This window comes from Pongo pygmaeus, chromosome 18, assembly GCF_028885625.2.
Source record: "Pongo pygmaeus isolate AG05252 chromosome 18, NHGRI_mPonPyg2-v2.0_pri, whole genome shotgun sequence".
NCBI lineage: Eukaryota > Metazoa > Chordata > Mammalia > Primates > Hominidae > Pongo > Pongo pygmaeus.
Window position 1 is genome coordinate 55,272,292 of NC_072391.2, and position 9,850 is coordinate 55,282,141.

At 39.2% G+C, this 9,850-nt stretch overlaps 1 pseudogene; it reads right to left on the bottom strand.

Annotated features, from left to right (window-relative positions):
* The window catches only part of LOC129015166 (GTP-binding nuclear protein Ran-like), a 15,197-nt pseudogene extending 5,825 nt beyond the window's left edge, over positions 1-9,372 (bottom strand).
* Between the last annotated feature and the right edge of the window lie 478 nt (positions 9,373-9,850).

Sequence of the window (9,850 nt, forward strand, 5' to 3'; positions counted from 1 at the left end):
TGCAGTGGTGTGCTCTTGGCTCACTGCAACCTCTGTCTACCCGTCTCAAGTGATCCTCCCACCTCAGCGTCCTGAGTAGCTGGGACTACAGGTGCACCCCACCACGCCCAGTTAATTTTTGTGATTTTTGGTAGAGATGGGGTTTTGCCATGTTGCCCAGGCTGGTCTCAAACTCCTGACCTTGGGTGATCCATTCACCTCAGCCTCCCAAAGTGCTGGGATTACAGGCGTGAGCCACCACGACTGGCCTATAGTGTGTCTTAATATCTGACAGGCGAATCTCTCTCTTTTTTCTCAAGTCTAATTTGGCTAATTTTCACAGACCTGATTCTTCCATTTAGATTTTACGGTAAGTTTCCTGACTTTCTCAAAAATATTTAACTAGTTTTGATTGTGATTGCATTGTAATTATAAATTAGTTTAGGAAGAATTAACATCTTTATAATATTGTCATCCCTACGAAAAAAATATGTACTATCTCTCCATTTCTTTTTTTTTTTTTTTTTTTTTTTTTGAGACAGAGTCTCGCTCTGTCACCCAGGCTGGAGTGCAGTGGCGCGATCTCAGCACACTGCAACCTCTGCCTCCCGGGTTCAAGCGATTCTCCTGCCTCAGCCTCCTGAGTAGCTGGGATTACAGGCATGTGCCACCATGCCCAGCTAATTTTTGTATTTTTAGTAGAGACAGGGTTTCAACATGTTGGTCAGGCTGGACTTGAACTCCTAACCTCGTGATCTGCCCACCTCGGCCTCCCAAAGTTCTGGGATTACAGGTGTGAGCCACCGTGTTTGGCCCTCTCCATTTCTTATTAAGGTCATCATCTGTCTTTATGCTTTAAAACTTACTCCATAGAGGTCTTATATTAAATTGTTTCTTAGATATTTTTATATCTACTTTTTATATCTTCTTATATCTGTCTTCTTAGATATATTTTATACCTACTTTTTTAGATATAAATTTTTGTTGATATTTGGAATAATATCTTATTTTAAATTATATTTTCTAGTTGGTTATTGCTGGTGTTGAAAACTACCACTGATTTTTCAAAGTTAATCTTGTATCCAGGCATCTTGTTGAAATTTTAAATTATTAGTTTTAATAGTTTGTGATTTCTTGATTTTTCTAAGTAGATGATCAGATCACTGCACAAAATAAAAGCTATATCCCTTTTCCTTTTTTTTTTTTTTTTTTGAGATAGTCTCAGTCTGTCATCCAGGCTGCAGTGCACTGGTGTGATCTCAGCTCACTGCAACCTCCGCCTGCCAGGTTCAAGCAATTCTCCTGTCTCAGCCTCCTGAGTAGCTGGGGCTACAAGTGTGTACCACCATGCCTGGCTAATTTTTGTATTTTTAGTAGATACGGGGTTTCACCATCTTGGCCAGGCTGGTCTCAAACTGCTGACCTCAGGTGATCTGCCTTCCTTGGCCTCCCAAAGTGCTACGATTACAGGCATGAGCAACCGTGCCTGGCCGCTATATCCTTTTTCTCTGAATGCTCATACCTCTTATTTGGTGTCCTTACTGCATTGGCCAGTATCCTCAAGACTATGTTAAACATTAGGGGTAATGGTTGGCATCTTTGCCTTATTCCTTCTAATGAAATGCTTCTAAGGTTTCCCCACTAAATATGATGCTTCCTTTGGGATTCTGGTATATAACCTTTGGTGAAAAGAAGGAGTTACTTTCTACTTCTAGTTTGCAACAACAGAAATGTTTATCATGAATAGATATTGATTGTATTTGAGGTGTCAGCTAATTCAATTACAGAAGAAAAAGCAATTAGAGTTATAAGAATTGGAAAAGAAAAGGTAAAACTGTATTTGCAGATGATATAATCATATAACTGGAAAACTCAACAGAAAAAATAGGAAATTTCTATAAATAGATAATAAAGTATCAATATAAAAATAATACACTGAAATCAATAGCTTTCATCTTTTTTTTTTTTTTTGAAACAGAGTCTCACTCTGTCGCCCAGGCTGGAGTACAGTGGCGTGATCTCTGCTCACTGCAAGCTCCGCCTCCCGGGTTCACACCATTCTCCTGCCTCAGCCTCCCAAGTAGCTGGGACTACAGGCGCTCACCACCATGCCCGGCTAATTTTTTTTTTTTGTATTTTTAGCAGAGATAGGGTTTCGCCATATTAGCCAAGATGGTCTCGATCTCCTGACCTCATGATCCACCCGCCTCAGCCTCCCAAAGTGCTGGGATTACAGGTGTGAGCCACCACACCAGGCCAGCTTTCATCTTACTAAGAATAAACAATAAGAAAAAATGGGGCAAGGGACTTGCTAATAAGGTATTGGGATAACTGAACAACCATATGGAAAAATATGTAATTGAATTCCTTTCTCATCCCTCATCATGTAATGAGCTTGTATCATTCTGAAACCATCAATCCCCGCCCCTGTTGTCCCCAGTCCATGGAAAAATTGTCTTCCACGAAACCATTCCCTAGTGCCAAAAAGGTTGGGGACTGCTGCTCTAAAACATGTCAATAAAAATTTTGAAAACTAAAGCACAAAGAAAAAAAATAAGAACAATGTGTGAGAGACATGTGCAAAATGTCTAACATATCTGTAGTTTGAGTTCCATGAGGAGAGAATAAGGCAGAAAAAAATATTTGAGAAGATACTGAGAATTTTCCAAAATTGATTACAAATGTTAACCTACAGATTCAAGAAGCCCTCAAGCAGATTTGAAAAAGAGAGAGAAAGCGAGAGAGAGAACACCTAGGTATTGTCAAGCTGCTGAAAACCTAAGACAACCAAAAAAAAAAACCTTATAAGCAGCTAAAGGGAAAAAGCACATTAAATTCACAGGAACAAATAAGAAAAATTATAGCTTACTCTTCAACAGCAACAATGGAAACCAAAAAACAATGGAATAACATCTTTCAAATACTGAAAAACAAATTACAGCCCAGAATTTTATACTGAGACAAAAGGGTTTCAAACGTTTGATAGCTAAAGAAGATAAACACATTTTCACACAAATAAAAGTTAATTCATTTCCAGCAGATTCACACTACAAGGAATACTAAAGGACGTTCTCCACACTGAAGGAAAATGATCTAAAGAGAAACAGATCTGTAAGAAGAAATGAAGAGCACTGGTAAAGGTAAATGTAAAATTATTTAAGACTAAACTATATGTTTAAGTCAACAATAATTGTGATAATTATAACATAATAAAAGTAAAATTACATGATAACAATAGCATAATGGGGGGCATAGAATTATATCATTTGCTATAGTTTGGATGTTTGTTCCCCTAAACCTCATGGTGAAATTTGATCCCCAATGTTGGAGGTGAGGCCTAATGGGAGGTACTATGATCATGGTTGGGGGATTCCCTCATGAGTAGAGTAATGCCCTCTTGGGACTGGGGAGCTCTTATTAGTTCCTGTGAGAGCTGGTTGTTAGAAAGAGCATGGCACCTCCCTCCTCTTCTCTTGCTTCCTCTCACCATGTGAGCTCTGCACTTGCTAGCCTAGCTTCACCTTCTGCAATGTGTGGAAACAGACTGAGGTCCTCACCAGAAGCAAATGCTAGCGCCATGCTTCTTGGAGAGCCTGCAGAACTGTGAGCCAAATAAACCTTTTTCTTTATAAATTACCCAGCCTCAGATATTCTTTCACGCAACACAAAAGGACTAAGACATTATTGTAAGGTTTTAGACATTTTACACATTGTATAAGATGTGGTGAAATACTAAATCAAAGCACTGACAGTCCCTGATTACAGTGGTTTGACTTACAGTTTTTCAACTTTACAATGAGTTCATTGGGATGATTAAATGCATTTTCAACTTAACAATATTTTCGGCTTACAGTGGGCATATTGGGACATAACCCCATCATAAGTTGAGGAACATCTGTAGATTATAATAAATTAAACATGCACATAGCAACCTAGAATAACTACTAAAAGAAAATGCAAACATAGGTATAACTAAAGAGATAAGAGAGAAACAAAATAGATTTAAAACACTTGATTAAACTAAAAGAAGGCAGGAAAGGAGGAACAAAGGAACAAAGAAGAAATGGGATAAAACAGAACATACAGCAAGATAATAGACTTAAACTCAATTATGCCAGCAATTCCATTAAGTGTAAATGAACTATATATGCAGTTAAAATATCTAGATTGGCGGAATGGATTAAAACAAAATAAGATTCAACTATATGTTTCTTTTTTTTGAAAAATAAAAAACATACTTTAAATATAAGATACACAATAGTTGGAAGTAAAAGAATTCTAAAAAGATATATTATGCAGATACTACTCATAAGGAAGCTGGTGTGTCTGTATTATTAGTCAGCTAAGGTTACTTCAACACAGAAATATTACCATAGATAAACAGGGACATTTCATAATGACAAAACAGTCAATTCTTTAAGAAGATACAATTATAAATGTGTATGTACCTAGTAACACAACTTACAAGGAGAAATAGAAAACCTGAATTGTCCAAATGTGCTAAAGAAATTAAATGCAAAATAAAAATCCTTCCCACAAAGAACCCTTCTGGTTCAGGTGGCTTTACTATTAAATTCTTCCATATATTTAAAGAAGAAATAATACTATCTTCACATTCTCTTATAGAAAATATTTTCCAATTTCTTTTTCTTCCTCCCTCCCTTCTTTCCTTCCTTCCTTCCCTCTTTCCTTCCTTCTCTCCCCCCTCCATCCTTCCCTCCTTCTTTCCTTCCTTCCTCCTTTCCTCCCTCCTTCCATCCCTTCCTCCCTTCCTCCTTTCCTTCCTTTTTAAATTGAGACAGGGTCTTGCTTTATCACCCAGACTAGAGTGCAGTGGCATGATTATAGCTCACTGCATCCTCGACTTCCTGGGCTCAAGTGATCCTCCCACCTCAGCCTTCCTAGTAGCAAGGACTACAGGCACATGCCACCATGTCCAGCTAAATTTTTTTATTTTTTTCTAGAGACAAGGTCTTGCTATGTTTCCCAGCCTAGTCTCAAACTCCTGGACTCAGGCAATCCTCCCACCTCAGCCTCCCAAAGTGCTGAGATTACAGGCATAAGCCACCAGGCCTGGCCCCAATTTCTTCTACCAATCAATATAACCCTGATACCAAAACTTAACAAAATAATCACAAGAAAACAAAATTACAAGTCAATATTTCTCATGAACATAGATGCAAAAATTCCAAATAAGAGACTAGCAACCAAGTTCAGCGAAATATAAATAAAGGATAATATATCATGAACAAGTAGGAATTACTCTAGGAATGCAAGGTTGGCTTTACACATTAAAATCAGTCAGTGTAATTTACCACATTAACAGAATAAAGGAGATAATATAATTACCTTAGGAGATGTAGGAAAAAAACTTAAATGTTCATTTATGACTTAAAATAATAAAAGAACTGGGTGTGGTGGCTTGTACCTGTAATCTTAGCTACTCAGGAAGCTGAGGCAGGAGAATCTCTTGAGCCCAGAAGTTTGAGGCCACAGTGAGCTATGATGGTACCACTGCATTCCAGCCTGGGTGACAGAGCAAGGCATCATCTCTTAAAAAAAAAAAAAAAGAAAGAAAAAGAAACAACTTTCAGCAAACTCCTTCTTTCCTTCTTTCCCTCCTTCCCTCCCTTCTTCCCTCCCTCCCTCCTTCCTTCCTTCCTTCCTTGCTATCTTGGATAGCAAGATCCAAGACAGGATCTTGCTATGTTGCTCAGACTAGAGTACAGTGGCTACTCCTAGATGCAATCATGCTGTACACTATAGCCTGAACTCCTGGTCTAAAGGGATCCTCCTGCCCCAGCCTCTAGAGTAGCTGGGACTACAGGTGTATGCCACCATACCCAGTTTCAGTTTCTTTCTTATTCTGAAGAAGGCTATTTACAAAACTATCTCAGCTAGCATCACATTTAATGGTGAAATTGAGCACATTCCCCCTGGGGCTGGAAGATGGATAGGGATGTTCACTCTAATCACTTCTATTCAACATTGTACTGGAGGTCATAGCCAGTGCAATAAGGTAAGAAAAAGAATTATTAGGTATAAAATTGGAAAGAAAAAAGTTAGAGTCGGCCGGGCGTGGTGGCTCACGCCTGTAATCCCAGCACTTTGGGAAGCCAAGGCAGATGGATCACGAGGCCAGGAGATCGAGATCATCCTGGCTAACACAGTGAAACCGCATCTCTACTAAAAATGCAAAAAATTAGCCAGGCATGGTGGTGGGCACCTGTAGTCCCAGCTACTTGGGAGGCTGAAGCAGGAGAATGATGTGAACCTGGGAGGCGGAGCTTGCAGTGAGCTGAGATCATGCCACTGCACTCCAGCCTGGGCAACAGAGCGAGACTCCGCCTCAAAAAAAAAAAAAAAATGTTAGAGTCATTATTTGTAGATGACATTATTATGAGTATAGAGAACTACAATCAAATGGTTAATATTAATAATATTATTATTATTAAATTGGTTAAAATTAATAATAATGAATTTAGGTAGTTCAATGGATATAAAATCAATATACAAAATATCAATTATATTTTTTATGTAACAGCAACAAACAATTAGAAAATGAAATTTAAAAAAGACACCACTTACAAATAGAACCAAAATATCAAATTCCTGGAAATAAACCTAATGAAAGTTTGGTAAGATTTCTCCATTGAAAACTACAAAATATTGCTGAGATAAATTAAAGAAGATGTAAATAAATGGAAGAATATGCTATATGCTTAGAGTGACAGAGCAAGTATTAAGATGTTAACAAATTGATCTATAAATTTAATGCAATTCCAATTGAAATCGCCATGGGATTTTTGGTGAAAACTGACAAGATGATTCTAAATTTTACATGTAAATGCAAAGGACCCGGAATAGCCAAGGCAATCTTCAAGACAGTTAACAAAACTGGAGACTTACACTTTCAGATATTAAAACTTAATACAGTTAGTTTTAAGGATAACACAAGGATAAACAAATAGGCTGACGGAGGAAAATCTAGAAACTGGCCAGGCGCAGTGGCTCATGCCTGTAATCCCAGCACTCTGGGATCGGGCAGATCACCTGGGGTCAGGAGATAGAGACCAGCCTGGCCAACACGATGAAACCCCATTTCTATTAAAAATACAAAAATTAGCCGAGTATGGTGGCAGGCGCCTGTAATCCCAGCTACTCGGAGGCTGAGGCAGGAGAACTGCTTGAACCTGGGAGGCAGAGGTTGCAACGAGCCGAGATGGCACCACTGCACTCCAGCCTGGGCGACAAGAGTGAGACTTCATCTCAAAAAAAAAAACAAAAACTAGAAACCAACCTATGTGATTTATGACAAAGTTGCTAAAGAAATTCAGTAGGAAAAATGATAATCTTTTCAATAAGCGGTGCTGATATCCATATTGTAAAAAATTAAAGCTTGATTCTTACCTTATAACATGCACAAAATTAATTCTAGGTAGAGGGTGGACTTGAAGGTGAAAAGTAAATAATAAAGTTCTAGATAAAAACCTAGAGAAATATCTTCAAAGCCTTGAGGTAGATAAAGATTTCTTTCTTTCCTTTTGTATTTTAAATAGAGGCAGGGTCTCGATATGTTGCCCAGGTTGGTCTCAAACTCCTGGCCCCAAGTGACCTTCCTGCCTTGGCCTCCCAAAGTGCTGAGATTACAGGTGTGAGCTACCACGTCCAACCAAGATTGCTTAAATAGGACAATAAACCCACTAACTTAAAAGAAAATATTGAAAATTTTGATTTTATTATAATTTCTTTTTAGATATTTGAAATACAACTTTCTTCTGATTCTAAACGAAAAGGAATGGGAATGATAGTAACAGACAAGATTTCACCACTGAATATCGTGGTGTGACTGTAGTGTCTCATATTTGAAACTCAAGAAGAAATCAACTGTGTTCCGAAACAGTGAAAGATGCAGGTCCAAACAATGAAGGTATTTTCTGAACTGCCACATTTACTCCAAAGCCTATTCATGTCCTTCGGCATCCCACAGGTGATAATAAAGTGGCACACACACTGCACCACTGACATCGCAGGACAGCTTCCTATAAAACCAGACTCTGACGCTGAGCTCCAGCTTCATCCTCACAGGTCGTCCACCATCCTCATCCAGGAGAGCAGGTGTCTGAGCAACCTCTAATTTGTGCTCATATTGTACTGCCACAGCTGGGTCCATGACAGCCCATGGTAGGGCAAGAGCAGGCATGGCAACCAACTCCAACTTAAGGTCTCCAAAGAGCTTCCTAGCAAACCAGAGGAGGGCTTTTCAAAGTTGTAGTAACTTTTTGGCTAGGTGCAGTGGCTCATGCCTGTAATTCCAGCACTTTGGGAGGCCAAGGCAGGTGGATTGCTTGAGCCTAGGAGTTTGAGACCAGGCCGGCCAACACGGTAAAACACTGTCTCTACAAAAAATGCAAAGTAGCTGTGTGTGGTGGAGCACCTGTAGTCCCAGCTACTCAGGAGGCTGAGGTGGGAGGATCACTTGAGCCCAGGAGGCAGAGGTTGCAGTGAGCAGAGATCACACCACTACACTCTAGCCTGGATGACAGACTCAGACCCTGTCTCAAAAAAAAAAAAAAAAGTAAAAAACAAAACAAAAAACCCAAAAAACAAAGTTGTAGTTACTTTTGGTAGAAATGTCATAGTACTGAACATTGTTCTTTTGGTGGAAGACAATAGATTTTGCCTTCACTTTTCTATCCTTAATATCCACTTTGTTGCCACACAGCATGATGGGGATGTTTTCACACACTCATACCAGATCTCTGTGCTAGTTGGGCACATTCTTGTAAGTAACTCTTGATGTTACATCAAACATTATAATGGCACATTGGGACTGGATATCATAGCCATCTCTCAGTCCACCTAATTTCTCCTGGCCAGTTGTATGTATGTATGTATATATTTATATTTATATTTTTGGAGGGGACAGAGTTTTGCTCTTGTTGCCCAAGCTGGAGTGCAATGGCATGATCTCGGCTAACTGCAACCTCCGCCTCCCAGGTTCAAGCGATTCTCCTGCTTCAGCCTCTCGAGTAACTGGGATTACAGGCACCTGCCACCACACTCAGCTAATTTTTGTATTTTTAGTAAAGACGGGGTTTCACCATGTTGGCCAGGCTGGTCTCGAACTCCTGACCTCAGGTGATCCTCCCAACTTGGCCCCCCAAAGTGCCGGGATTACAGGCATGAGCCACTGTGCCTGGCCTATACATTAAATTTAAAAGGTCCTCTGTTGGTGTGAAACACAAGCAGATAAACCTCAACACCCAAGGTAGCTCTATGCTTCTCAGATTCACCAGCCAAATGATGTTTCATGGGTGTAGTTTTTCCAGCACCAACATCGCTAACCAGTACAAGTTTGAACTGGACTTGGGGCTCTCCTTGGGCAGCCATCATCATGTTGCTTCCAGAAGCATCTCCACGCCAATATGACTGGGCTGGAAAGATGGTGGAAGCACAATTGTTATCATTTTAAAAATTGGTTAATTAAAAGACAACATTATCAGAGTAAAAAGGCAAACCACAACTTAGGAGAAGATGTTTGCAATATATACATTTAAAAAAATCTTGTTTCCCAAATATATAAAGAACTCCCATAAATTAATACAAAAAAGACAAATTCCAATTTCGAAACACTGGTAAAAGACAAACAGGCGCTGTACAAAAGAGAATATTCAAATGGCCAGTAAGCATATGGAAAGGTACTCATCATATCTGGTTATCAGAGAGGGGCAAATTTAAATCAGGATATATTATTACACCTCTACCAGCACGGCTAAAATTTAAGAACTGACAATATCAAGTGCTGCAGAGGATGTGGAACAACTGGAATTTTCATACTTTCTTGGTGAGAGTCTAAACTGATATAGCT